Here is a 26,538-nt window from a genome sequence, read left to right on the forward strand (position 1 = left end):
TCGCCTGGTAGGCTAATGTACTGTAGGTAGTATTTCTGTAATTAACAAGACAAACCAAATACATTTTAACTGATTTGATGAAAGCCTTGAAAATACAATTTGTAGCTGGACTGATCCTGCTAGCTAGCTCAATCCTTTTTAAAAAAAAACAGGTCAGTTATGCTGCACATTTTGCTTTAATACAAAGCTGTTCCAGCTTCACATCGATCCAAACTGTGTAGTGTCTCGGGAATGAAATTGCCAGTGTCAAATTTAAGAAAGCAGCGCAAAGATCACCCGAGAACAGTTTGTGTTTCCATAACACCTTTTTACGGACTTCAATGTTCCATGGTACTTCGCAGAGCAAAATGGCATGCCAAGCAGTGAGATTGTTGACCGACGTGATTTAAAGAGAGAGGCTTGAGTTAGGTCGTTCCGGTGGAGAAGAAAAGTAAAAAGGCAACTCTACCATCAATGGTAGAGCAGAAGGAAAAGTGATGCACAGGGGACCAGAGCCGGAAGACTGAAGGAAATGGGCTGAAATGTCCTCAAGGAGATAATCTCAGTCGTGTAAAGCAAAGTTTAAAAATTTCCCACACTCTCCACCGGACAGCCTCTGTGAACTTTTCAAACTTCACTTTTAATCCCAATGGAAAGCACACTGCCCTGTCAGTCTTCTGCTAACATTAGAAGTTACCCAGCCTTTAAATACCGTTAGATACACGTGCGGATCATAGCTCTGGCCAGGGGCTGGCATGGAGCCTGCAGTATGACATGAGCCTGCTACTGTGCATTGCTGCAAGCAGGTGCCAGTCTCAAACTGGTACCTTTCGTACAATAGCACCATTCAACAACACTGGACCTTGGGTAGGCCAGTCTTGGGTCACCTCATTTTGTCTTGGTAGCCAAGAGCGTTTTGAGTTCTGCTTGGTGGTTATTGTACGTGGAGTTCACAGCATCAGTGTATTTGAAGATAGGCCCCCAAATTGGAAGGTTTTAAATGTTGCAATAATAGGTTTGAATGATTTAAATCGATAGAAAATTTGCAGAAACATTGATTACGATGTAATAACAGTTCCAGTTAGAAATCAGCAAAATTGGACAAATTTACTAGATATTATCTCTGTGATGTAGCACCTTATATTTAGCACCTTATACCAATTGCTGAAACAATTGCTGTTTAAGTCAAAGACAAATTATACTTTTCTATGCATGAGGAACCGATAATAATTACTATTCCCACTGCAGTGTCCTCTGGAAGCTGTATATCTCAACAAAAACAGACTTGGAGATAAACCTTTGTTTAAAAACCAAAGCATGAACACTGCCTTCATTAAGTAAAGCAAGAAGTAGTTTTACAGTAGAGCTCAAAGTGCTCAGCACCACTATAGGGAAATGGGCCAATTGTAGTGTTATTGGGCTTCAATCCAACTTTCCCAGTAAGTGAACCAATGGCTGTGTGGTACTTTTATCAAGCAAATGTTGATATTATTAGAATGTAAGGTCTGTACATTTTAGAAATTTAACAGCTCAGCTCTGTTGGTACTGCTTCACTGAAAAAAGCCACGGTTTTCATTACTGGAGTTCATCAGCAAAATGAAGATTTACAGGAAAAATAGCTGCCTACTTGGGTAGATTCCTAACGATAATAAGGTATGTGCTTTTAATCTGTTCTGCATTTTGCTAATTCCACCTTCAGCACTGAACAATTCTCACCGTCATCCTAAGCTTGTACGCGATTAATAAAAATTGATCTAATTCGAAAACTGCATGCCCGATTCCGTCAGTGTTAACGTCATTCATAAATATTTAAATAAGACAGCTGTGGTGTGCACATTGTCAACTGAGGAGAATTTAAGACTATGAAAAATGTATAGTGCACCGTGTAAATTTGAAAATATCAAATATATTCAAATGCATATTTCAGTAATGACCAATGTAAATGACAAATTTAAATAATTGAATAGTTTAGATTTTCAAGACAAAAATGCAAATATACTAATTTCAACAGAGTTACTTAATTCTGCAATATTGAAGTATGTCGCAGGACAGCATTTTTGGTCTAATCAGAGTTAACCTGTGTACTACACTAATTCGGAGATACACCTGGTAGAGCATTCTGATTCAGTTTAAACTGACAGAAATTATGAATAAAGCAAGGTAATTTCAGTTTATTTTGGGATTAACTTTTCCATAAATCAACACATCTCGTGTGAACCAAACCCTGAAACTTTCTTCTTTTAGTTTTGTCCCATCTCTGAATATGCCATCCTACACCCCCTTTCTGTTGCTTATCCCTCATTGCCAGCTGTGGCTCAGTGGGTAGCACACTTGCCTCTGAGTCAGAAGGTTGTGGGTTCAAGTCCCACTCCAGGGACTTGAGCACACAAATCTAGGCTGACACCCCAGTGCAGTGCTGAGGGAGTGCTGCACTGTTGGAGGTGCCGTCGGATGAGACGTTAAACCGAGGCCCCGTCTGCCCCTTCAAGTGGATGTAAAAGATCCCATGGCACTATTTCAATGAGCAGGGGAGTCATCCCCGGTGTCCTGGCCAATATTTATCCCTAAATCAACATATCAAAAACAGATTATCTGGCCTTTATCATATTGCTGTGCGCATATTGGCTGCCGCATTTCCCACGTTACAACAGTGACTACATTCAAAAAGTACTTCATTGGCTGCAAAGCATTTTGAGACATCCGGTGGTCATGAAAGGCGCTATATAAATGCGTTGTATTTATGGCGTTCTCCCTCTTTCGTTTCTAGGGCTTCAAAACTGAGAAGCTCCAAATCTTCCTCAGTACGTTTTTCCCCCTTTTAGAACCTAGGTTTCTCCTAATCACCACTGCTATGTGGTTTACCTCACTTTCACTTTTTGTTCACAACCTTTATGATGCATGCACTGTGTGTCTTCACCATGGTTTCTCCATAACCTAAAAAGCACATTATCTGCATGCATTAGCACACGTATGAGTGCTGGAACCTTCAAAGACAAGACATTATTAGCTGTTTAAACACACTTTAAGGTATCACCAGATTTTAATTTAGCTTCCTATGTACAGTACATTACGAGCAAAGCAAAATGATTGCTTTTTAAAATAAACACGAGCCTTAATTATTGTAATTCCGATTTCCCATTTACAAATGTGAGGTTTACTCAATATCCATTACATAATTGACATTTCAAACATTTTTCACTCAAAGTGCAGGTTTCCAAATTATAGGGTGCAGCATTTGAAAAGTGAATCATGAAGTGGTGATAGCTGTTTGACTAGCCATTGCACAATTTGGTAATTGGAATTCGTGTTATAGTTGTGAAAAAAGATGCACTTCCTTCGGTTTCTACACTATCTTCTTTGCACCTTGGTCAGTCTAATTTTGTCTCTTTTCCACTTGTTCTCGCTGTTGCTGCAACTCTTTCTTCATCCTTGTCCTTTTCCAATAGCGTTCTTCCTGTTTTATTCTATAGCTTACGCTCTGGCTAGCACAGCCTCCATCTCAGACAGTTTCTTAAACGCTAAAGGGTTATGGGGAGCGGGCAGGGAAGTGGAGCTGAGTCCATGATCAGATCAGCCATGATCTTATTGAATGGTGGAGTAGGCTTGAGGGGCCTTATGGCCTACTCCTGCTCCAATTTCTTATGTTCTTATGTAGCACAACCTCCATCTTTTAAGTGGGCAAATGGCGTTTGGGCAAGATGTAGCTTCACAAAAGGAAGGCTCAGTCTTTAATCAGGACCAACTGCCCACTCTTGTGTATCAGGAAGGATCATTCCCAGTGTTCTGATCCAACAATCTGAAAGGCAATTGTTGAAGTTTCTTATTCATTTTCATGGGCCAAGTATTTTAGAGATGATCTAAAGCACGGTGGTTTGCTTTGTTGAAATAATGTGTGTAAAACACTAAAAGAAACAAGTTGGATTAGTGTTGGACTACAATGTGGTCTGTGTTTAAAGCAATGGCTTTTCATGCTGTTTGGGGAGGTGGCATTAAAGAGAAACTGCATGAGCGCTTACATTCTGCACATACCCATGGTCACTTATTTGAACAAAGCTATGAATTTACTTTTCTGTGTTATAGAACCTTGTTTGTTCTTTATAATGAAAGAAAGAAATTGTACTGACATTGCACCTCATTATATCTCTCAAAAATTGGACGAAAGCACATCACATACAATGTATTGCTTTGAAGTGCAGTCACTGTTGTTATGTAGTGCCACAGATGTCTTCATTGTTCTTGACAGTTCCTTTCTGTGCACATGGTTTCAATGCACCTGCCATTTAAAAGGAAAGTTTTACTCTCGCCTATATACATAATGGGGCTGAATTTGCGGCCCCCTACGGGTGCTTACGAGGTGTGCACGCGCCCGTAAGGTCCCCGCAGGTCCCGGGTTTAGGCATGCACTGAAACCCGGAACTTGCGATCGGTCAAGAATCCTCTTGACCGATCGCATTCATCCAAAAGTAAAGGGAGTCCGTGGGTGGAGAGTTGGGCTATTTGCCCAGCGAATGCCCCCGAAATTCTTATGCCTGGGAAATTGGGTTGGAGGCTAATTACGGCGCTAATGACGACTGGGCAGTAAATTTTGTGCGAGGAATTTGGTCTGTGTCTGCAGCCACAATATTAATCAGTTGGACCCTATGTGTGGAGCGGAGCACTAAGGGAGGCATTCCACACCTCTTTTAGGGTACTAGGCCAGCTGAGCAGCTGAAAATCCCAAGCTAAAAAGCCAGCCTCAGAGCGCCCTAAGAGAGGCTTCCCTGTGGGGGAAAAAAAAACGTCAAAAGACCCACAAATAACATTGCCAATACCTTGCTCAACCCACATAAACATAAATCGCTAAAAAAAAAACAATCACACTTAGCTCAGCTATTCATTCCTTCCCTCACCGCAGCCAGAACAGCTCGGACTGCCCACTTTCCCAGGCAGTCCCACTACGGATCCCCAGAAAACAAATTTCAGAACAGTGTCACGCACCGGCTCGCCTCTCCCTGGGCGGTACCGCTCCGCATCCCCGCAAAACCGGCATTGAACGTCCCAGCGGGGCGCTGGAAGCTGGCCGCTGGCCGCCCGCTGCCCGCCCAGAAATCCATTCCGCCGCCATTACCGCCCCTCTGGGGTGCGAACCGAGGCGGCAACCGGATTTCTACCCGTTTGAGTTCACACAAAAAATTGAAAAATAACATTTTATCGCTCATTTATGCATTAAAAACTCTGTCCATTAAGGTAAGGTTATTTTTAGCCCCATTAAAACACTTGAGGCTGAATATTCAGCTTGTTGCTGCCTCTGTTTTCGCCCTAGAGGGGTGGTAACGGCAGCGGAAAGCATTTCCGGGCGGGCGGCCAGCTTCAAGCTCCCAGTCGGGACATTCGGTGCAGGGTTTGCGGGGGCGCGGAGCAGTACCGTCCGGGAGAGGCGAGCCGTGTTTCACGCCCGATCTGTAGCGCGCCCTCGTGGGACCGCCTGTGAAAGCTGTACTGGCCACAGTGAATGAGGCAATGTCGACTTTGAGGTAAGTGTGATTGCTTTTTAAAATTTTTGCAATTTGTTGATCTGGCCGTAGTAATGTATTGGGAATGTTTTTGGTGTTTTTTTTTTTGTTGCAGATTTCTTTTTCCCACGGATGCCTCTCTTGTGGCGCTCCGAGGCCAGCTGTTTAGCTCAGGATTTTCAGTTACTCAGCAGGCCTCGCCCCCTAAAAGAGGAACAACCTCCCTTCGCGTTCCACTCCACACTCGGCCCAGCTGGTGAATTTTGCAGCTGGAGACGGCAAACCATTTCACAGCGCAAAATTTACCGCTCCGCCTGGGTTAACACCGCAACAGAGGCGCGACCAAATTTCCACCCCAAAATATTTCTTCAAAAAATTTTATATTTGTTTAAAATATTTAATTAAATGGCAATTTAATAACTTAAAATATGTAATGTTTTATTTTATTTATTTTGTGTATTTTACAAGCGATCATAATTATGGGAGTTCGGTGCAAACGGAGCTCCCCAAAAGTATGAATGGGGCTTCCCTTTTATTGGTTGGGCAAGCCCACGTGATCCCAGGGATGCTTGCGAACCGCCGCCTTCGCGTAGAGGCCCAGGACCACCAGGTAAATTCATAGATTTTTTTGCGGGTCAGAGGCAGTCACCCGCCGGATGCCTCCGCCCACAAATTTTGAGCCATTAAGCTGCGTTTTAAAACGGTTACTGGTAAAGGGCTCCAACAAACGTCGAAAATAGGAGGCCCTCCGAGCCTGAACCACCACTCAATATATGATCATGGCTGATCCTCTATCTCAACACCATATGCCCGCTTTCTCCCCGTACCCCTTGATGCCTTTTGTGTTGTCGAGCTTTTTTTCGACCAGTGTGCACCTTTTGATTTGTGATTTTAATGAGCAAGTGGCAAGGGGTGTCACTTGTGGCGCATGAAGCCTGTTGAGCCCAAACACTCCAACCACCAGCAGCTGACGACACCTGACCGACCCTGTACAAATCACCGGGTGGATGAATGAGAAATTAGCAAAACTCGGTTAAGGGATTTATTTTGACATTTTATAGGGACTGGAGAAAGAATAGTTCTGATGGAGGCTTTTGATTTGCACCATCTATTAATTATTCTCGCATGGTAAATGTTTCACAGCGTAGCCACACAGACTAATTTTATGGGGAACTCCGACACATGTCAAATGGAAACTTAAAGTAGGTGATGACCTCAAAAGAAGAAAAAAGACAATAAAATGACACACAAAAAGTTTCAAATTTTATGTAGAATTTATTTTATTCTCTTACCCTTGTATTTTCTTTAATTTCTCCAGTAATATTGAAAAAGTAATTCTGTTATTTTTGATTGCAATTATAGTAAAGAATGTATAACATGGTTGCTCCCGTTTGTGTTATTGGCCAGAATTAAAATGAGCTGTTTGAGTTGCTGGTAGTCACATACTGTTGCTGCTGATGTATGCACTCGGTTAGTTTCTGTATACTATAATTGGTTTTGTGATGTATGAGGCTTTTTTTTCCTGGAGCTGATTTATTATGGTTTGAGTAATTTGTGAAGTGCTGTTTATACAGTATTGGCACTTAGTTTTACTGTTGTTGAGGTGTGTTGTACGTGGAATTTTATTCCTGACATGATTTACTATTGTGCGGGGCCATGAACCATGAATGAAACAGTCCTTTCCATACCCGTATGTTAAATCTGCAGTTCTAGCTTTTACAAAGCATTGGTTCCTTAGGAACCATCTTCAATGACACAAGAATCTAGAATACCTAGAGCCTGCAGTGGTATATCAAAGGACAATGAGGGATGATTTGCTTTGGTCACTGTGTTCAAAAAGAATGTGTTGCCAAAGTTATATATAGTGACTAGAGCAAACCTTCTGTCCCAGATGGACTTGAAACACTGAAGTTTGGTTATCAGCCACAGTCTGATATTACACTATAGAGAGGCATTCTACTGCTAGAATACTGAAGGTGCATTTAGATCGCCTTTGGGTTAGAAGATTTCAAAAATGGCTTGGAAGTTATAGGAAGAAATAATATTTTACTCTCAATTCCCCACATCGACTTGCTGAAGTGGCTTAAAGGTTAAGGGAGCTAAATTTTGAGTGCCAAATATAAAGGAATGCAGTTACACCACACTGACCATATCTTGTATTCAGATCTATCAAGTTTAAACTAGTTAGTTAAGCCATTAAACTAAATTTGCTGGTTCCCAAGCAAATGAGCCATTTGAACCTCTAAGCAAATGTTGTACCTTATTGTATTGATGGTGATAAGGGGTAGAATGCTGCACCCAAGACTAAACATAGTCATTCTACTCCAAAAATGCCACTTAGAACACTGACACAAAATATTCAGAGGAAGTTGATCAATGACCAAGGGATATTGAATTAGAGTACCGGTACCTGCATGATACATTGGGCAAATGTGTGGTTTGGTACTGAATCATACAGATCAGCAAGATCATGGGTTCAAATCCCAGTCTCTGCTAATTAGCAGATCTCAACTGGTGCAATGTTAAACAGTTGGCTTGAGCACCTCTGGGTGGGGAGAGAATTGACCAAGGTTTTTGCACCCGACTACTATCCGGTGACCATATGTGGATGTCATCTGTGACTCCCACAGTTGAATAACCTACCAGTGCCACCATCTAAGCTCCTATGTGATGAATGACCAGTTGAGCAAGAAAAGAGGCAGATGCCATAATCCGTGGAGGAATATCCCAGCTTTAGCCAGTACCCTGAGAACATTTTACCATTTTATTAAAAAATATATATATATCATCATCATCTATCTCTATAAGCAATATCTATGTTCAGAAGAATATAGATCAGATCTGCAGGGGGCTGTCATAAAAAATTATAAAGCATACAGAAAGAGTTGAAAAATCAGCTCAACAGAAGCAGAAAAATATCGAGCTGTTAAGTCACAGGCCACCCAAAAAAATCTAGCGCAAGAACATTATTCACTATTAGTCAATCTAACAATGACACCCACTCCTTGTCAAGGTTGGCTATTGAATCTGGTAAGTGATGGATGAATGCTGCCTTTTGAAAGTCATACATAAATATTATTGCAATGCGTATAAAACCTTCTTAAATATCCATACCAATAAGATGTGAACTTTTAGAAATCCTATGCAAGGAATGTTTGGTGCCATTCTATATATTGTGCTTAAAAGAAAATACATGCATTGTGGCTTTGTGTCTTCTATGACAATCTTATCATAGATACATCAGAATGCAGAGTCCAAAGGAACAATCTCTTGTGTCTGCATAGATAAATCCAGTGCAACTATTACTAAATCAGTGCACAAAGCCATCACCACAGGGACAAGATCCGAAAATACTTCTTTGGTCTGTAAATACAAGCAAGAGGGTCTACTACAGAAGATCATTGGTGTGGGGTTGGTTGGGAGGGGGGGGGGGTGGTTTGCCTTTCAACATCCTTAGCTTACACTCAGATCATGTACACATCATTTGTTTGTCCCACAGTGAAAAATGTCCATGGCATTTGTAGCACTCATGAGAGAGTGCAACTTGAAGTTGCCTCCACCTTAGAAGGTTAAATGGCATGTCTGCCATTCCTTGTTGCCACTAAGTCAGAGTAACAATTGTCAGTACTTATGAGATAGCTCAAGTGCTCACAATATTGGAGGTCTGAAATTTAAAAGTGTTAATTTTTGGGATGCAATTTCATGAAGTCTTATCTATGAAGATGAAATCCAGCTGTTAGCTGGATTTCAACTACAAGCAAGGAAATTGAGCTGTGATTCCGAACAGACCCGACTGAAGTAACAGAAAAAGAATATTCTTTAGTCACAAGTGTACTGACTTACCCGAGTTCTCAAATATATCATGCAGAAATGCTTTGTGGACTTAATTTTCCTGTTTCTTCAAATGGCACTATATTTAAATCTAAATCCTTCAAACTAAAGTGGAGTAGAATAAATTGATTTATCTCTTTCTGACATGTCTAGATTTTTATCAGTCAGATGATGTTTACAACCAAGTTTACCAGCCGTGTCTGGAAACTGTCTTTGCGGGGACAAGGCCTGGGTTCAATGCTGCATTGTTCCAACCGTGGCTCCATACTGAGAGTCTGCAGTTCGTTTCTTCACCATTCTTTCTGGTCCACATTAGAGCAGTTAGGAAAGGTTAGCATCCCATTAAACCCATTTTATTTACATTCTTCAGCTATTCCTGGGACCAATGTCAATGGAGTATCATGGCTTTTCAGCCACTCACGTTGATGCATTTTTTTTTTATCTTCAACTGACCGAGGTTATAAGAATTGTGTAATCATGAATGAAAAGTAGGTGTGCGTTTTTCAAGAATTTCCACACACCAGGGATCACTGACATGAGCGTAAACAAAGGCAAATCCAGTTGCTATTTGGTAAGAAAGAAAGACTTGCATTTGAACATCTCAAAACGCTTTGCAGCCAATTAAGTACTTTTGGAGTGCTTTCACTGTTGTAACGTGGGAAATGCAACAGTCAATTTGTAGCAAACTCCCACAAACAACAATGTGATAATGACCAGATAATCTGTTTTTTTTTAATGTTGTTTGAGGGATAAATATTGGCCAGGACACTGGGGATAACTCCACTGCTCTTCTTCAAAATAATGCCCTGGGATCTTTTACGTCCACCTGAGAGAGCAGAAGGGGCCTTGGTTCATCTAAAAGAAGGCACCTCTGACAGTGCAGCTGAGAGCACTTAGATTTTTTGTGCTTCAGTCCCTGGAGTTGGACTTGAACCCACAACCTTCTGACTCTGAGGCGAGATTGCTACCCACTGAGCCACGGCTGACACCTGATTCGTTATTTTATTTATGTTAATTCTGTCCCATGTTGCTTAGCTTATGTCTTCTAAATTGTCAGTTTCTTACAGCCAATGAATATTTGACTCAAATTCACCAGCCTTCATTTTGAGAATCGAGCAACGAAAGGCCATATATTCCTGACTCTGAAAATGTTACTGAAAAATTAAATGTGAATAAATAAAGATCTAATGTCAGCAGAAACCATTATTGGAACATTAGTGGAACATTTGTTTATGTTTAGCACTACTCTGAGAATTCATACCACTTCAAAGGGGGATTAATGGTCATTAGTGAAAAGTGCAACGAAAAGCTAATTGTTTGGTAAGGCGTTGATACGGTAATTATTGATGTGCAGCATTCTGTAGCTGCCTCGTTAACTCAAAAGGTGACTCTTTTACTCCTGGCCAGACCCGCCATTAATGAGCTTAATGAACAGGAAGCTGTTGAAGGAGTATCTCAACAATAATGAAAGTGAATAGTATCAAGAAAAGTTTGCCACAGGTTGAGTGTAACGGACATTGGAAAGAAAGAAAGACTTGTATTTATATAGCGCATTTCATGACCACTGGATATCACAAAGCACCTTACGGCCAATTAGTTACTTTTTGATATGATTGTAATGTAGGAAACATGGCAACCAATGTGATAATGACCAGATAATCTGTTTTAATGATGTTGATTGAGTGATAAATATTGGCCCCAGGACACCGGGGATAACACCCCTGCTCTTCGAAATAGTGCCATGGGATCTTTTACATCCACTTGAGAAGGCAGGCGGGGCCTCGGTTTAACATTTCATCTGAAAGACGACATCTCAGACAGTTCAGCACTCCCTCAGTACAGCACTACACTGGAGTGTCAGCCTAGACTTTTGTGCTCAAGTCTCTGGAATGGGACTTGAACCCGCAACCTTCTGACTTGGAGGCCCACCGAGTCATATCGGTGGATGTATTACAATGGGGGAAGAGGAGATGGCCACTCGGGAACAGAAGCCAAAGCAGATCCGTGACCCACAGTGGATAGAACCCAGGAAACAACTAAAATAGTGTTGGTCACTTAGCAACGGCAGAGGAGCACCATAATGAGGAGGCCAAGGCTCACCACAGAGGCTGTGACCGAGGTATGCCACCTGCTCCATGATGACAATCAGCCAGGGGCCAATGACTGAAGGTCATCAGTGTCATCATCTTTAATCCCGCAAGACCCTACCAGCACCTCCAGGGGACCTCTCATCAGTCAACCACTTTGTTTACCTTTTGGACAACTGATACTTTTCTGAACAAAGAATCACAGACTGCAAGACATAGTAAAAGCAATCAGTTGTGCAGTGGTAATGGCATAGGTGTTTAATGTGTGTGTTCTTTTGCTTTCTTTGTATATCAGAAACCTCTCTGTGCTGGTTGTGTGTATTCCCTACCACTACTTATTCCCCCAGTACAATGAGTTGCACTGTTGGATGGTTATGTAGTCAGCTGTGGGGATGGAAAGAATATCAAAGGCCTGCTATTTTTATCAGTGCCCAACGATGATGTACCCGCATCAGTACCAGGGCTAATCTTTGTTGTAGATATAATGGGCTCAGTGTTTTCAGAAGTAGTTATTGTAACTTGTTCAGAATGAAATATTGTCACAGAATTAATGCAAACATGATTTCCAAAAGGCTAATCCTTTGTAAATTCAATACATGCCGTGGTCAACAGTGTCCTCCTCATGAGATCCACCAATCTGTCTGAGCCTGGAGCAGTGGACATTTGTGACTTCTTGGAATCCCTCCAGCATGGCTGTCTTTAACCATGCTCCAAGCAAGTTGAAACTAGCCACGTTTGCCTCTTGAAGTTTGGACCACAAGGTCTCCATTCCAACAGTGACGACATTCAATGTGATGTTCCCATTGTGCCTAACGTGCTTTACTGAGGTTTCCACTGGTGCTGCACATGCTCCATTGCAGAATGTAGTTCAAGTGGTGCTCCATTACATCACTCAGAGGTTGCATCGTACATCTGGGTCTGGAACCTCACCACACAACACAAACCATCTTCCAATGTCGTGTGGAAGGTGGAAAATGATTCTTCAGTACAGTAATTCAATACATGCCATTGTCAACAGTGTTGTCCTCAATGAGGTCCACCAACCTGATGGTTCGGTTACAAGCATAGGTTAGAAAGTAAACTCAGTATAGTCTCTATCGCTTCACAACTCTCAGTCGCAACCACTGTTAACCCTTTATTGCCAGTGCTTAGCCACTCGATCTGTGATTATTCTTCATCAATAACTATTTCTCCTGTAGTGTCTGCCTGCTTCAAGTGGAACTGAAGCCAGTTACGACAAAAATATAATTTGAAGTGGCTGAAGTTTAAAATGCAGGTTGATCGCTTTGGTAAATACAAAATAGAAAGAGACAGCCAGGCTGAAGAAATAGGAAATTCATTTTGATCAGGAATCTGTTCAAATAAAGGAGCTTTGATGGTGGCACAGAGTACTTAAAAGTCTTAATGGATGTAGCTTTAGCAGTCATATATGTAATTTCCAGACATGTGAAAGAAATTGGGGAAATTCAAAGGAGAAAAAGTTGTCTGCCCTTCATTCATTCATTCATTCATTCATGGGCAGTCCCTTGAAATCGAGGAAGACATGATTCCCCTCAAAGTAAGTTCTTAGGTGACTGAACAGTCCAATATGGGAATTACAGTCTGTCACAGGCAGGGGTGGGACAGACAGTCATTGAAGGAAAGTGTGGGTGGGACTGGTTTGCCGCACGTTCCTACCGCTGCCCCGCGCCTGCCCTCCGAAGGCTCTCGACTACAAGACGTGAGGTGCTCAGTGCCCTCCTGGATGCAATTCCTCCACTTCGGGCGGTTTTTGGCCAGGGAGCCCCCAGGTGGCAGTGGGGATGCCTTATCCCATTGTCTATTAAGGTGTGAAAACTGTTACCATTGTTGCAACTACTTCAAAAGAAATGGCTTTACATCAAAGAGGTCTCATGGGATAAAAATCCAATTCTTGGCCACAGTCATTAGTTTGCACGTGCTTTTGTGGGTACTGGAAGCTCACATAGAAAGACTTGGATTTATATAGCATCTTTCACGACCTCAGCACATCTCAAAGCACTTTAAGCAATGAAATGTAATGTAGGAAATGCGGCAGCCAATTTGCACACAGCAAGCTCCCACAAACAGCAATATGGTTATGACCAGATAATCTGTCTTTGTTATGCTGATTAAGCTATATATTGGCCAGGACACTGGACATAACTCCCCTACTCTTCGAAATAGTGTTATGGGATCTTTTACCTCCACCTGAGAGAGCAGACGTTTCATCCAAGAGACGGCACCTCTGACTGTGCAGCATGTAAGAATGCACGTGAGGATGCTCACATGTTTGTAGAGCTGTTGCATTGTGAGTGGCTTAGCCGGTCATGTGATGTTCACAAGACTCAATAAAACCCCAGTCAGTTGGGTCTAGGTCATCCACGATGAGGTATGCAGTTGTGAGCCCAGTGAATGAATTAGAAATGTGCAGTGTGGTTGTTAAACCTTTTTTTAATAAATCAACTAGTTCTTAATAGCAATGTGGTCTTATGAATTTTTACGCAAAGAACCAATAAGCAAATACATTACATAGCGCTCCCTCAGCACTGCAATGGAGTGTCAGCCTAGATTTTTATGCTCAAGAATCTGAAGTGGGACATGGACCCAGAACCTTCTGACTCCGAGGTAAGGGTGCTACCAATTTAGCCTCGGATGACACATCATCTACATATAAAGATAGATATGTTTTAACATTGTATATTAAGGTGAAAGAAAGTTCAACTAATTTACCCAAAGAAACATTTGCCAAGAAACTAGTAGCTTCATGAAAGTTTCCTATAGTAACCCTTGTAGACTGATTCCAATTCTCCTATATATGCATTATGCTGTTTGATATTTCGCCTGTCTTATGGCTTCTGTGTTTCATGTTTAGGAAATAAACAATAACAGTAATTTAGAGCATAAAAGGTGGGCAAACAGTATTTTTTTCAATTCTTTTTTAACCATTCCTGGGATCTGGATGTCACTGGCAAGGCCAGCATTTATTGCCCATCCTTAATTGCCCTTGAGAACCGCTGCAGTCCATGTTTTTTTTTTAATTCGTAGCCAATCGTTCCAATTCTTTGTCAAATCACAAACGCCAGAGGTCACCTTGCACACGCCAAGGATCACTCTGCGCCAATGCTCTTAGCCAAAAGGCCTAGAGCCACTGCACCGTTCCTGGAAGTACTGCAATACCAGGTTCGTGCCATGGAGGTGGATGGGTCAGGTCCCCCACACACCTCCGTGGAGGTGGATGGGTCAAGCCATCCCACCCACCTCCTGTTTCCAAAAAAGCAAGCATATACCTTCCTGATCCAGGGAGAACCACCCGGAGGTCATGGTGGCTACTCCCCTGTCAGGTCAGTTACGCATGATCTTAGCCAAAAGGCCGCTGCAGTCCATGTGGTGAAGATACTCCCATAGTGCTGTTAGGGAGGGTGTTCCAGGATTTTGACCCAGCGACAATGAAGGAAAGGCAATATACTTCCAAGTCAGGATGGTGCATGACTTGGAGGGGAACATGGGGGTGGTGGTGTTCCTATGCTCCTGCTGCCCTTGTCCTTCTAGGTGGTAAAGATCGAGGGTTTGGGACGTACTGCCGAAGAAGCCTTGGTGCGTGTGATACTTGCCACAATCTGTATTGACAGGGGGACATGGCCAATATGTATATGTAAACAATTTACTGCAAGCAGGCTAATGCTGACTTGGACTACACTATCAAAAATCATAAAATGAAGGCACAACTTTCAACTTGTGGCATCCTCAGTCTGCTTATAGTAACGTCATTGAGCCATTTACATGAGAAGGTGCTGGGGAGAGACCCAAACTAACACTAATTGGTGCTATGATGAATAATACTCTTCTGGTACGGCTGCGGGGTAACTGGTTATTCCTTGTTCTAGGAAGAGAGCAGATTAGACAGAATGAGTAAATAAGCACACCTATCAATGTGGGTACCATATTGTCATTACATGAACTATTGCGTGCTTGTGCACAACCAGTGTTAGTGCACACATTGATGTAACATATCTTGGAATTTGTGAACTATTTGTGCTGGATTAGAAAACGTTTATAGCAGTTAAGTGGCTTTTTAGCTGTTTGTAAACTGTGAAAGGATTGTTATTGAAGGTGCATCGAAATTAGCTCCTACCTTTTTGTTAGAACTAACAGAATTACGCTTTCAGCACTCGAATGTTTCAAAACCACGTGCTTCAATTTTGTTGCTGGGTTACTAACTACAAAGAAAAGCGAGCATTTCTCCTTGTTTAAAGGCGAAAAATCCAGCCCAGCATTTTATTTCATACTCACTTAAATTGAATGGTTTTGAAATAATATTTTGCACATGATTAAAGTTACACTTCAAATGTTGTATTCATATTTTTCAATGAAACATGATGCTTTACTAAATAACTGATGTTTTTTACAATGAAATATAATCTGATTAGCGAGCAGGCTCTGGTACTGGATTCAATCCAGACCTGTGATTTCTGGCCAACCCACGTCCCTAATGCAGTTCAACTGCATTTGGCAATAACCTGACGTGAGAGCTGGCCTGATGATAGCAATCACCTGCCCGTACTGTGCTGGTAAATTGCCACTACTTTTCTTTTCTCTGCTTTCTACAAGGCCTACAGATTTTACAGAGAACATTTACTCGTGCTATGGCTTTATTAACGGTAAGGGGGTAAATCTCGTCTCTGTTGCATTCTTTTGCTTTCTTTCACTCAGCAGTGTGAGAAAGCAAGAGAAAACCACAATAGCAGCACCGGCCCAGAGCCAGGTGGGGACTGAAGGCAAAAACAAAGTTAGGAGAGAAAAAGCAGGAAAACAGAAAATGGAGAGAGACAAAAGGAAAAGAACAAAGAGAGAGAAATGAAGAAGGGCAGGAACAGTAAAAGAATAAAGACTAGGAAGCGATAAACGGGGAGCAAAAAAAAAACACGCGAGCAAATAATGCAGGGGAGAATATGGGAGAAAAGGCAAGACGGTGTATTAATGTTACATTTATCCTACACTAAAGGATGCAGTTTTGGTTTGACTTCAGAGCAGTGTAGTGAGCAATCATGTTTTCACTGCCTAGTCTCATCATTGTGAAGGTGGGGAAGAGAGTTTCCTGTGCGTGGCCTCTAACAGCTGCAAGAGATGCTGTTTATCAGCCTCCCGTCGTCAGTGTGGTTTTTTAATGATTGAAAGTAGCTGGCAAGTTGTTTCTAATCATTGAAATGTGAATGCTGGTACAGCAAGCTATCAGAATTGGTCCTAACTTCAAAATGTTTTGTTTTAGAAGGGGCATTCCAGCGAATGCCCACTTTCTCTGATGTGAAACCACCTGATTTCTGGTAGGTGATTGGCTGAAAGCCCGCTGAGGGCTAGCTATCCGAGGTTGCCGCTTAGTTGCTGTAATAATTGAGGAATATCAATAACATCGATCATTTGCAGTGGTGGCAGGCAGACAGCAGACTAGCAGAAGTGGGAGGGAAAGCCCAAGAATGCAATTGGAGGTGGGGCTTCTACTGCATATAACACAAATGAATTCATTGCACTAGCAAATGGTGTCTAGGATTAAAGCACAAACAAGCTGCACAATGGATACAGGTTGCTGCTTTTTGTCACATTTAATGTTTCTGACGTGAGGTGATTGCCTTGGATATGCAGCTGACATCATTGTGAACCAGTATTGCATCTCATAACTAATATTTGTCCAGTACTGATGGTCATGGTTTCAGCTTCTTGGAGTCCCAGAGAGTTTGTGTGAATGGTCCTAAGACTGTGGTCATTAGTCCAAAGTTACTGAATAACTCTGCATTATCCTCTTAACCATCTCATAAAAACATACTTTACATGTCAAGTTTGCTGTTGTCCACATTCCTACAATATATGTTACTGATTTTATTAGTTTCAAATACAAGAACTCCCAGTTTTCAGTTTGGACTCGGGTACAGTTAATTTCATGCTTTGCTGTTGCCTTGTGTAAAAATGTCCTTCTCTCTCTAATTTCAGTACAGAACCTTTGCATTCATAATTTATAAGATGGAAGAACTTGCATTTATATAGCACCTCATCACATCCTAGAGCATTCCAAAGCACTTGGTATCCAGTGTATTACTTTTAAGGAGTTTATTCACTGTTGTTATGGAAGCAAATGTGCTAGCCAAGATGCACACAGCAAAGTCACACAAACGGCACAGAAGATGAATGACCAGTTAATCCTCATTCAGCAGTGCTGGTTAAAGGAAGTATCCCTACTCTTGGTAAAAGATCCCATGGCACTGTTCAGCCACCAGGCAGATGGGGCCTTCATTTCACGTGTCATCTGAAAGACAGCACCTCCAACATACAATTACATAGAAATTACAACATGGAAGCAGGTCATTGGGCCCAAATAGTCTGTGTTGGTGTTTATCCTCCACATGAGCGATAGTCCTAAACCCATGCGCTCTCTCTGCCTCTGTGTCCTGTTATCCCCATTTCCTTTAACCATCTATCCAACCTATTCTTAAAACAGTCACTAACTCCAGTCTTGCATTTCACAGCTTCACAACCCTCTGTGTAAAAAAAAAAAGGATCCTTCTGCCCTCTGTCCAAATCCCTTACATTTAATCTTATAGTTATGAATCCTCAACCACTAGAAATGGTTTCATTCTATCTATTCTGTCCCATCCATCATAATTTTAACCACCCCTTAATAATCCTTGAAATTCTGACATCTGTGCTCTGCCCTCTCTATTACCTCAAAATCCTGCCCATAGTGTACAGCCTAAAACTGCACACTGCATCCAGCAGTGATCTTACTAAAGTTATATATAGATTCACCATAATATCTTGACTTTTATATTCTATACCTCTTGCTGTAAAATCCAATATTTCATTGGCATTATCCCCTTGAGGCAATGTTTTGTGTCTTGTGGAAGAGCAGAAAGATTTAGGATTATTGGAGGATTAGGTTCACATTATCCAACCTTCCCCCATTCAAAGAATATATTTACCAAAATCTACCACCCCTCAGACATTGAATTCTATCGGCCACTTCTATGTGCCCGTCTTAATGTCACTGCAGTCTCCTTTTGGTCCTCAGAATTATTTACTACATCTCTTATTTTAATATAATCTACAAATTTAGAGATCATTTCCTCCAGCCCTAGATCCAAATCATTGTACATAGTGGACAAAAGCAGCCCCAGAACAGAGCCCTCAGTATCGCACCAATGTGTCAGCCTAGATTATATAATCAACTTATTGGGCTCAATTTTGGCCAGGAGTTGATCTGTTTTTTTTTTGGAGTAACCTGCTTTTTCTGGCGTAACTTAAAAATCCCCAGTTTCCCCAATCAATTTGCAATTTGCACCAGCGTAACTAACTTAGTTAAGTTTTTTTAGGTTAGTTTTTTTTCGCAAAAGGAGGCGTTACCAGCCACCTATGCCAGTTCTGCCCATTTAGGCAACTTTGGCCGGCTAATATTTACTTCATTTCCACTTGGGCCAGCTTATGTGGGCAATTGAGAAAACCCTTGCAAAGAGTTAAAGAAATCGGCGCAGGTAGGTACATCGGAGGCCATTCGGCCTGGGATAGGGGCGGGAAGTGGAGAGGACCTGCACCTCAACCAACCAAGCCTTACCCTTAGCAATTTTTGCAAACAAAAACGACGAACAATTCTATAAGAAATAAAAAATTGAAGTCCTACCTTCATCTTCAAACTGCAATTCACCTTTCTGCACTCGGCCCGAGAAGGTAGCGGGCCGGTGCGGGAGGCCACTCGGCCTGGGTTAGGGGCGGGACAACTCACCGGGAGGCCAGTCGACCAGGGCTCGGGGTGGGCAGGAGAACTGATAGTACTCCTGCCTGACGGTGATTTCTATCAGTTCTCCTGCCCACCCCTAGCCCAACAAAGGAGGCAGAATTTATGAGATAGAGAATTTTACCTAACTGAGCCCAGCAACGCAGATTCGAAGAGAGAGAATGATGTAAATTTAGCGCCAATGAGATGGCAAAATAGCAACAGCGTGAGGGGAAATAGCACAAGGCTGACGAGAGTGAGGAAGAACGTCGCCACACTCAAACTGACAGAGAAACCTACAACAATTGGGACTGTTGTTGCAGACTCGCAGTGCTACTGCGCATGCGCGGACATCACGAGTCACTACTGCGCATGTGCAGACATCCCGGCACATTTTCCAGCGCAGAACGATTGGCCACGCTGCGCGACTGCAGTGAAAAGGCCAGACAGCGGCTAAAGTTCCAACATTTTTTTTCGCCACATCTGGGAGCGTACATAAGCGTCGCAACTCCGCTAAGTGCGCCGAAAAACATGCTCGGCCAAAATTGAGCCTCTATTGGTGCAGCTCAAACCCACAACCTTCTGAATCAGGAACGAGACTACCACCAACTGAGCCAAGCTGACCTACAACCACATTAGCAGCCTGGTACTCTAAATCTGTGTGCCAACAAACTACAGTTTCTATGATTCTTAGAATCCCTCTGCTTCTGTGAAAGTGATCAGTTTATAGCCAGCAGTGCTTTAATTTGATTCTGAGCTGTTATATTTTCTGGTCCATTTAATGATTTGCTTCAGGATGACAACATTATGCTTAGCTGATGAGTTTGGGCTTGCCTGAAGCTGGGCAATAATCAGATGCATTCCAGTCAGTTTGTTTACTCTGGGTGGAAGTTCCCAGGTTTCTTAGAAATAACAGCACTTCCAAGTGGCATGCTAATGGTTTTAAGGCCAGATATGATGTTATGGACCAGTTCCAAACCAACTCTCTAATCCCAGTACCACTAAAGAGAGTTAACCAGTTAAAACTCAGACCACTTAGGTCGCTCATCCTGAAGACTCTCTAGATAATCCACTTCACATTCCATATTGTTCTTTCCCCATTTACACTATAATCCCATGGGACTGACTCTCTCCACCATAAGTACTCTATTATCTGATCACAAAAAAGAAAGCAGGAGATATTGGGAAATGAATACTGCTTTGCAATTGTGTTGTCATTTACACTAAAGATAGCCCTTTGCAACAACCTTGAAGATACGTCCAAGGCAGTAAATGTCGCTACTGGTTTCAATGTGCTGTTGATAATACATGAGGATTTTTATATTCAAAACAAACTCCCAGGGCATTCATACAAAATTTATTTGTCTGTAGACGCTCAGTTGTTTAACTTAAATGGGTTAATGCCGCCACTAAAATAAATGGAGAAGTGAATGGCAAAATTAAGTGTTAAGCATTTTTCTTCCGATATTGCCAAGTGTCATGTCTAGCTCATTGTGTTGTCTGTGAAAAGTTCACGATGATTACCAGCGTGACCTTGGCTCAGTAGCAGCACTTTCATCTGAGTTAGGAGGCTGTGGGTCCCAGCCCTACTCCCACACTTGAACATACAATCTAGGCTGACCTTCAGTGCTGCAATGTTGGACGTGCTGTTTTTGGGTGAGACACTAAACAGTCTTCATGAAGCTATTCAGGTGGACATAAACGATCCCATGTCACTTCTTCAAAAAGTAGCATGGGAGTTCACCTGGTCAACATTCATTCCTCAAGCAACACCACCAAAAGAGATTAATTGTTCTTTTTATCTCATTGCTGTTTGTACAACTATACCGTGTGCAAGTGTTGCCTATAAAACAACACTGACTGAATGTATTTAATTGGCTGTGAAGTGCTTGGGTATATCCTGAGGATGTAATAGACTTTATAGAAGTTTAGATTCTTTCTTTACTTGAGTGGTACCCAATCTTTTTGATTCAATTACAAAAAAAAAACACAGTAAATTTCCTGCTGTTGTGCTTCTGGCCGAGAGCTTGGCACATTGGGAATATTTATTGGGAGTGGAGGACAGCATTCCCGTTAATCGATCGGCCCACTTTTCCATCCATTTAAATGAAAGGATGGAAAATTGGGTGGGCTGTGTAATGGCTGCACTATCCTCCAGACCCAGTATTCAGGCACAAGGTGCTGTGCACTGGGAGCACAAACTGGAAAATATCCCTAATAACATTGCACTTAAGGGATGAACCACAGTCCAGGTGCAAGATTAAAGGAAACGGTGAATGTCCAGTAATAACAACGGACCCCAGGATCAACAGTTTATTGTTGGTATACTTTAGCACTGTGTACAGAGTACTTCAGTCTACATGTAAATCAGTTTTTCTTTCAATAGGTGTGTAAGTTATTTATTCAGAAATATACAGCATTCAAAGCACATGTCAATTTGTCTTTATTACCAGCTGTCTCCAAAAACATTTGGACATTCAATACCCATAGGCCCAAAAGCCAAGTCTGGAATGCACGACTCTCTGCAAATGACTTCCCACGGAACTATTGCACCCAACAGCATTCAATACAAAATAGCTATTTTCTGGTCTGCTGCAAGGCGATGCTAATACCACATGGAAATGACATACAGATGGAAAATTGCTGAACACCAGTGATCCAATTTCACTGTCTCCTTAGCCCACCTCAGAACCAGATGCTTCATTCCCCTGTAAACTGCAAAGTGAATTGGATTCATGCTGAACCCCACAGAGTATGATCCATCCACTTCTTCCTCCATTTCACCCCCCCCCCAAAACAAATTGGTACATATGACAACAGCAGAGAAAAACATCACATACTGTATCTTTCTTCCATCATAGTGAACGTGTGCCGTTCAAATGCATTGTTGCCACTTGCCCCTAGCTGAAGCTACTGACCAATAATGGCCCAGATTTTGCTGGAGAGGGGCATCTTGCAGTGTGCTCTGTTAGACGTTTTCCCCTCACCCTTCAGCTTGAAAAACACTGTTGTCTTGTAAGTTGCTGGAAGTGCACGCTGATAACGGCACAGTGAGGGCAACGGGGCATCTGGGACCTGAGTGAACGAAAGGACCTACCATATATTTCCTTAACCAATGAGATTGAAGGATTGAGAAAGAGGGCGGTTTAGAGTCCAATCAGGTACAGATGGGGAAAGTAAGGGAAAAAATTATATTTTCAACTTTAGAAATGTCTAACAACAATTTACTACCTGTAGGAATGACTCCATAATTTAAATTGTTCCTTTTCTAGGCTGGAGAGATTGATTGGCATTGCAGAAACATAAATCTCCTTATTAAAAAGGTACGAAGATTATTCAGTACTAGCCCTAACTTTTTGCGACGATTTTAATGGGCAATTATTCTGCAAATGCAGCAATTTCTTGGTACTCAGGAGGTTGAGGGCAAGCTGCCATTTTCGCTAGGCTAACGATGGAACGGCACAATCCATCCAGCAATTTGTGGCGATTCGCAATTCATGGGGTCTCTCTTCCTCACCACAATTTGCTGGACGATTTACACATTAATAACAGTGAGTGGCATTAAACTCGCTATTTACTTGGCAGCAAACTGGGCCAATGTTTGTTTTTAAATCTCAACAGAAACCTTTCTTTGGTTGTGGCACCTGAGAGACAGCCACTCACCCATTATTAACCATGACCGCAGGCAACTAATGGCATGAATTACAGCAACTTTCTCAGCTCCAAATTGAATAATTCTGCGTCTCCCAAACGTGACATGGCCCAGTTCAGACAACAACAACTTGCAGTTATATAGCGCCTTTAATGTAGTAAAAACATCCCAAGGCACTTCATAGGAGCTTTGTCAGACACAATTTTGACACCTTGCTAGATGAGATATTAGGACATGTGACCAAAAGCTTGGCCATGGAGGTAGGATTTAAGGAGCATCTTAAAGGAGGAGAGAGAGGCAGAGAGATGCAGCAAGGAAATTCCAAAGCTTGGGGTCTGGGCAGCTGAAGGCACAGGTACCAATGGTGGAGCGAAGGAAATCGGGGATGCGCCAGAGGCCATTCTATGCTCAAAATTGGGTTTCATTTTTATTTAAAGATCATTTTATTTCTCCTTTATACCAAACACACGAAATAATTCGACACATTGAGCTATGGCTACTTCATGTTCCTACAATATATTTTGATATGTGTGGGTTAAATATAAGCCGGTTTTAATTTAATGGTGTGTATTTTATTTTGTTAATTAATCTATTTTTGCAGGTTATATTAATAACTGTTGTCTTCATCAAACACTAATGAAACTAGTTGAGTCATAGGATTTGTAAACCGTTAGGAATAACAATGAGTGTTACAATGGGAAATCAATGTTAAATCAATTAGCCAAAGTGACATCTTTATGCTTTAAAATATTATTCATTTGGTACATCAGTGCTGCTTTGTACAATGAAAATAACAGATTGCTTGAATACAGTACATTCATCTAAAAGCTGTACTTGAAGTTGGCTTAGGACAGACAAAAAGTACAATATTGTTTTGATAAGCAATTAGATAAAAAGTAAGAGTTTTGTTTTCATAAGCGGTTAGAAAACATTCAATGCATCAAATTTCTGCTCCAGTTGCCATGCCTGAATCTCCTGTTACTAAGCAGAATTATGTATTGAAATTAATCACTGTGAAAGGTGATAACTCTATTGCAACACCATTTAATTAGAGTAATTATTTTTCCCCAGCTTCGTCAAAGCTTTGAATACGAGAGCAGCGGAGAAGGTAAGCATGATTCTTCTAAATAGAAAAATCAAAATCTAATAAAGTTTGTTACATTCCCAAACAAGGTTCCCTCTGATTTACAAAGTTCTGCGGTAATACTTGAATGTGAACTGCCTATGTACTATTGAGCAATGAACTCCTTAATTTGTTGGGGTTGTCCTCAAATGTACATGCTGACTAGACATTACTCAGATCTTAAAAGAAACAAGATTTTTTTGCCGTTAGATTTCCAACCTGATTAATCATTTTATTGAACTAAAAGCGTTATTGTCTATGAGGTCAGATCTGACAACAGTGTGCCTTTCTTCACTGAAATACATCACTAGTATCCAACTGGCCCTTAAGGCTTTAAAAAGTTGCTTTAAAAGACTGTTGAAGAATCTTTTGTTAATTATGTTGTACAGTATGAAAGCACTCCATAGTTTGCAGTGCACTGCAGTTTTGTGACGATATGGAATTTACTGCTGGTAGTCGTATATTATTAGAAACAATCAATTGTCACGATTGTACAGCATCTAGTGTCATACAAACTCACTTGACAGCGGAGTGCAATTTGGGGTCAGCAATACTGCAACCACTAATGTACTGCTCTACTGAAGTCTGGTTCTGAAGTTTGAGGGAACTTGGAACATAACTACCAAGTTCAACAATGCCCTAAACAGTGTTATAGAAATCCAGAAGTGACCAAAAGCACATTTTAAAAGCACATTTTAATCCACAAACCGCTCTTAATGACTTGGTGCTATCGCTGCAGGCGACTGCTTTATGGCCAACCACAGTATTCCATGACTTCTGCTGTATCTATTGAAATCGCTCTAAAAGTAACCTTTAAGCTAAAGAGTAAGTTCGTGCTGAATGTATCTTAATCCAAACAAACCGAGGGCTCCCTTCCATCGAGAGCTACCACTTTGCTTGAAATCCCTAATACTTCAGTACGATACGTTTCACTGCAACAAAGATAACATACAGAGCATTGGCAAGGTGGCAATAATACTGTGTAATTTTGGGCTTCCTTCCTTCAAAAAGATATCAATAAGTCAGAGAGGAGAAGAGTTCACAGATGATTCCTGCACTCGGGGCTTGAGGTTCTGAAGAGAAAATCACATTGTAGCAACTGTTTTACTTGGTAAAAAAATATTGAAGGCAGACATGATCCAGGTGTCTCCAAATCCTGAGATAATGTAGATGCAAGCATGCTCCTTAACTTGGGATATGTGTGCCAGATTAAAGAGCACAAGTACAAAGTGAAGAAGCCTCAAGCAGGACGAGAGATCAGAAGATATATAAACAGAAAATGCTGGAAATACTCAGCAGGTCGGGTAGCAACTGTGGAGAGAGAAACCAAGTTAATGTTTCAGGTCTGTGGATATAACATAGACTTTATAATTGCATTTACTAAATGGAAGATTAATTCCAAGCTAATAGATTTTCAATTCATTTATCACAAATAATCTTTGTTCTTGAACAACTGAGATGATTATTGCAGACTAAATTGTAATTATTCTGATTTTCTATTAGTGCGTAGTATTTAACGTGACTTTATTAGTAAAGTTATTAATAGTTAATTTATTTCCAAAAAACAATTTAATTAGAGAAATGAATGTGAATTTATATTTTATATAGTAATCGGTTCCAATACACAGAAGCAGCTCTGATAGGTCCTATCAGAACTGCTTCTGATCAACCGTAACCAATTGGTGTTGAATCAGAATCATCTCTGATAGGTCTAATGTCTGCTTCTAGAAATGAACGGGGTTACAAACATCCTATGCTGTGCTGATATCACCCCACAACACGCCTCCTTTAGCTATGTGAGGCTGCATCGGTGGCTCTCATTCTTGGCCGGCCTGCCCTCCTCACGCCCTCAGTAACCTGCTGTAAAGCCAATGAGCTGTACTTTCGGTTTTGCTCATTTCGGGGCGGTAATGGCGGCGGGACGGTAAAGTTTGCACCCGGGAACAGTTTGCGCCTCAGTCAGCAAAATTCGGCAGCTGGGCCCCGAGTGTGGGACAGAGCGCTAAGGGAGGCTCTACACATCTCCCTGGTGCTAGGCCGGCTGAGCAAGCGAAAATCCCGAGCTAAACAGCCGACCTTGGAGCGCTCTGGGGGGGCAACCACACCCCCCCCACCACCAAAAACATTCCCACGCCACCATAACATAAATCCCCAAAAAAATAAAAATAAAAAACAATGACACTTACCTGAGGTGGACATTACTTACCTCACTGCGGCCGCTACAGCTCGGACCGCCTGCTTTCACAGGCGGTCCCAGCAGGGCGCTCTACGGAGTGCTGAGGATTGGGCAGGAGTCAAAAATCGAGCTGGTGTCGCAACCAGGGGCGTTGCACACCGGCTCGCCTCTTCCTGGCAGTAATGCTCCGTGCCCCGCCGAAACCAGCACCGAAAATCCTGGCGGGGCACTGGCAGCTAACTGCCCGCCCGGAGGAGCTCATTGCTGCCCCTCCGGAATGAAAACATAGGCAGCAACTAGCCAAGAATCCAGCCCAATCAGTGAGAGGGGCTATTAGTGGGCCTTTGACTACATTCAAACTCATCACTTTCTGGCCCAAAGGCAAGGGTGAGCCAAGTTGACACATGGTTTTTCTCTGATCTCACGTAATTGAGGGAAAACT

The 26,538-nt window shown here is 41.9% G+C and overlaps 1 protein-coding gene across 3 annotated transcripts in view; it reads left to right on the forward strand.

Annotated features, from left to right (window-relative positions):
* Window positions 1–26,538, forward strand: part of sema6d (semaphorin 6D) — a 277,313-nt gene that overhangs the window by 136,438 nt on the left and 114,337 nt on the right. For all 3 annotated transcript variants that reach the window (XM_070858433.1, XM_070858436.1, XM_070858434.1), the window contains one exon: window positions 23,869–23,905. The gene's annotated coding sequence lies outside the window, so the exon portion shown is untranslated. The remainder of the gene's footprint in view (window positions 1–23,868; window positions 23,906–26,538) is intronic.

This window comes from Pristiophorus japonicus, chromosome 17 (genome assembly GCF_044704955.1).
Source record: "Pristiophorus japonicus isolate sPriJap1 chromosome 17, sPriJap1.hap1, whole genome shotgun sequence".
NCBI lineage: Eukaryota > Metazoa > Chordata > Chondrichthyes > Pristiophoridae > Pristiophorus > Pristiophorus japonicus.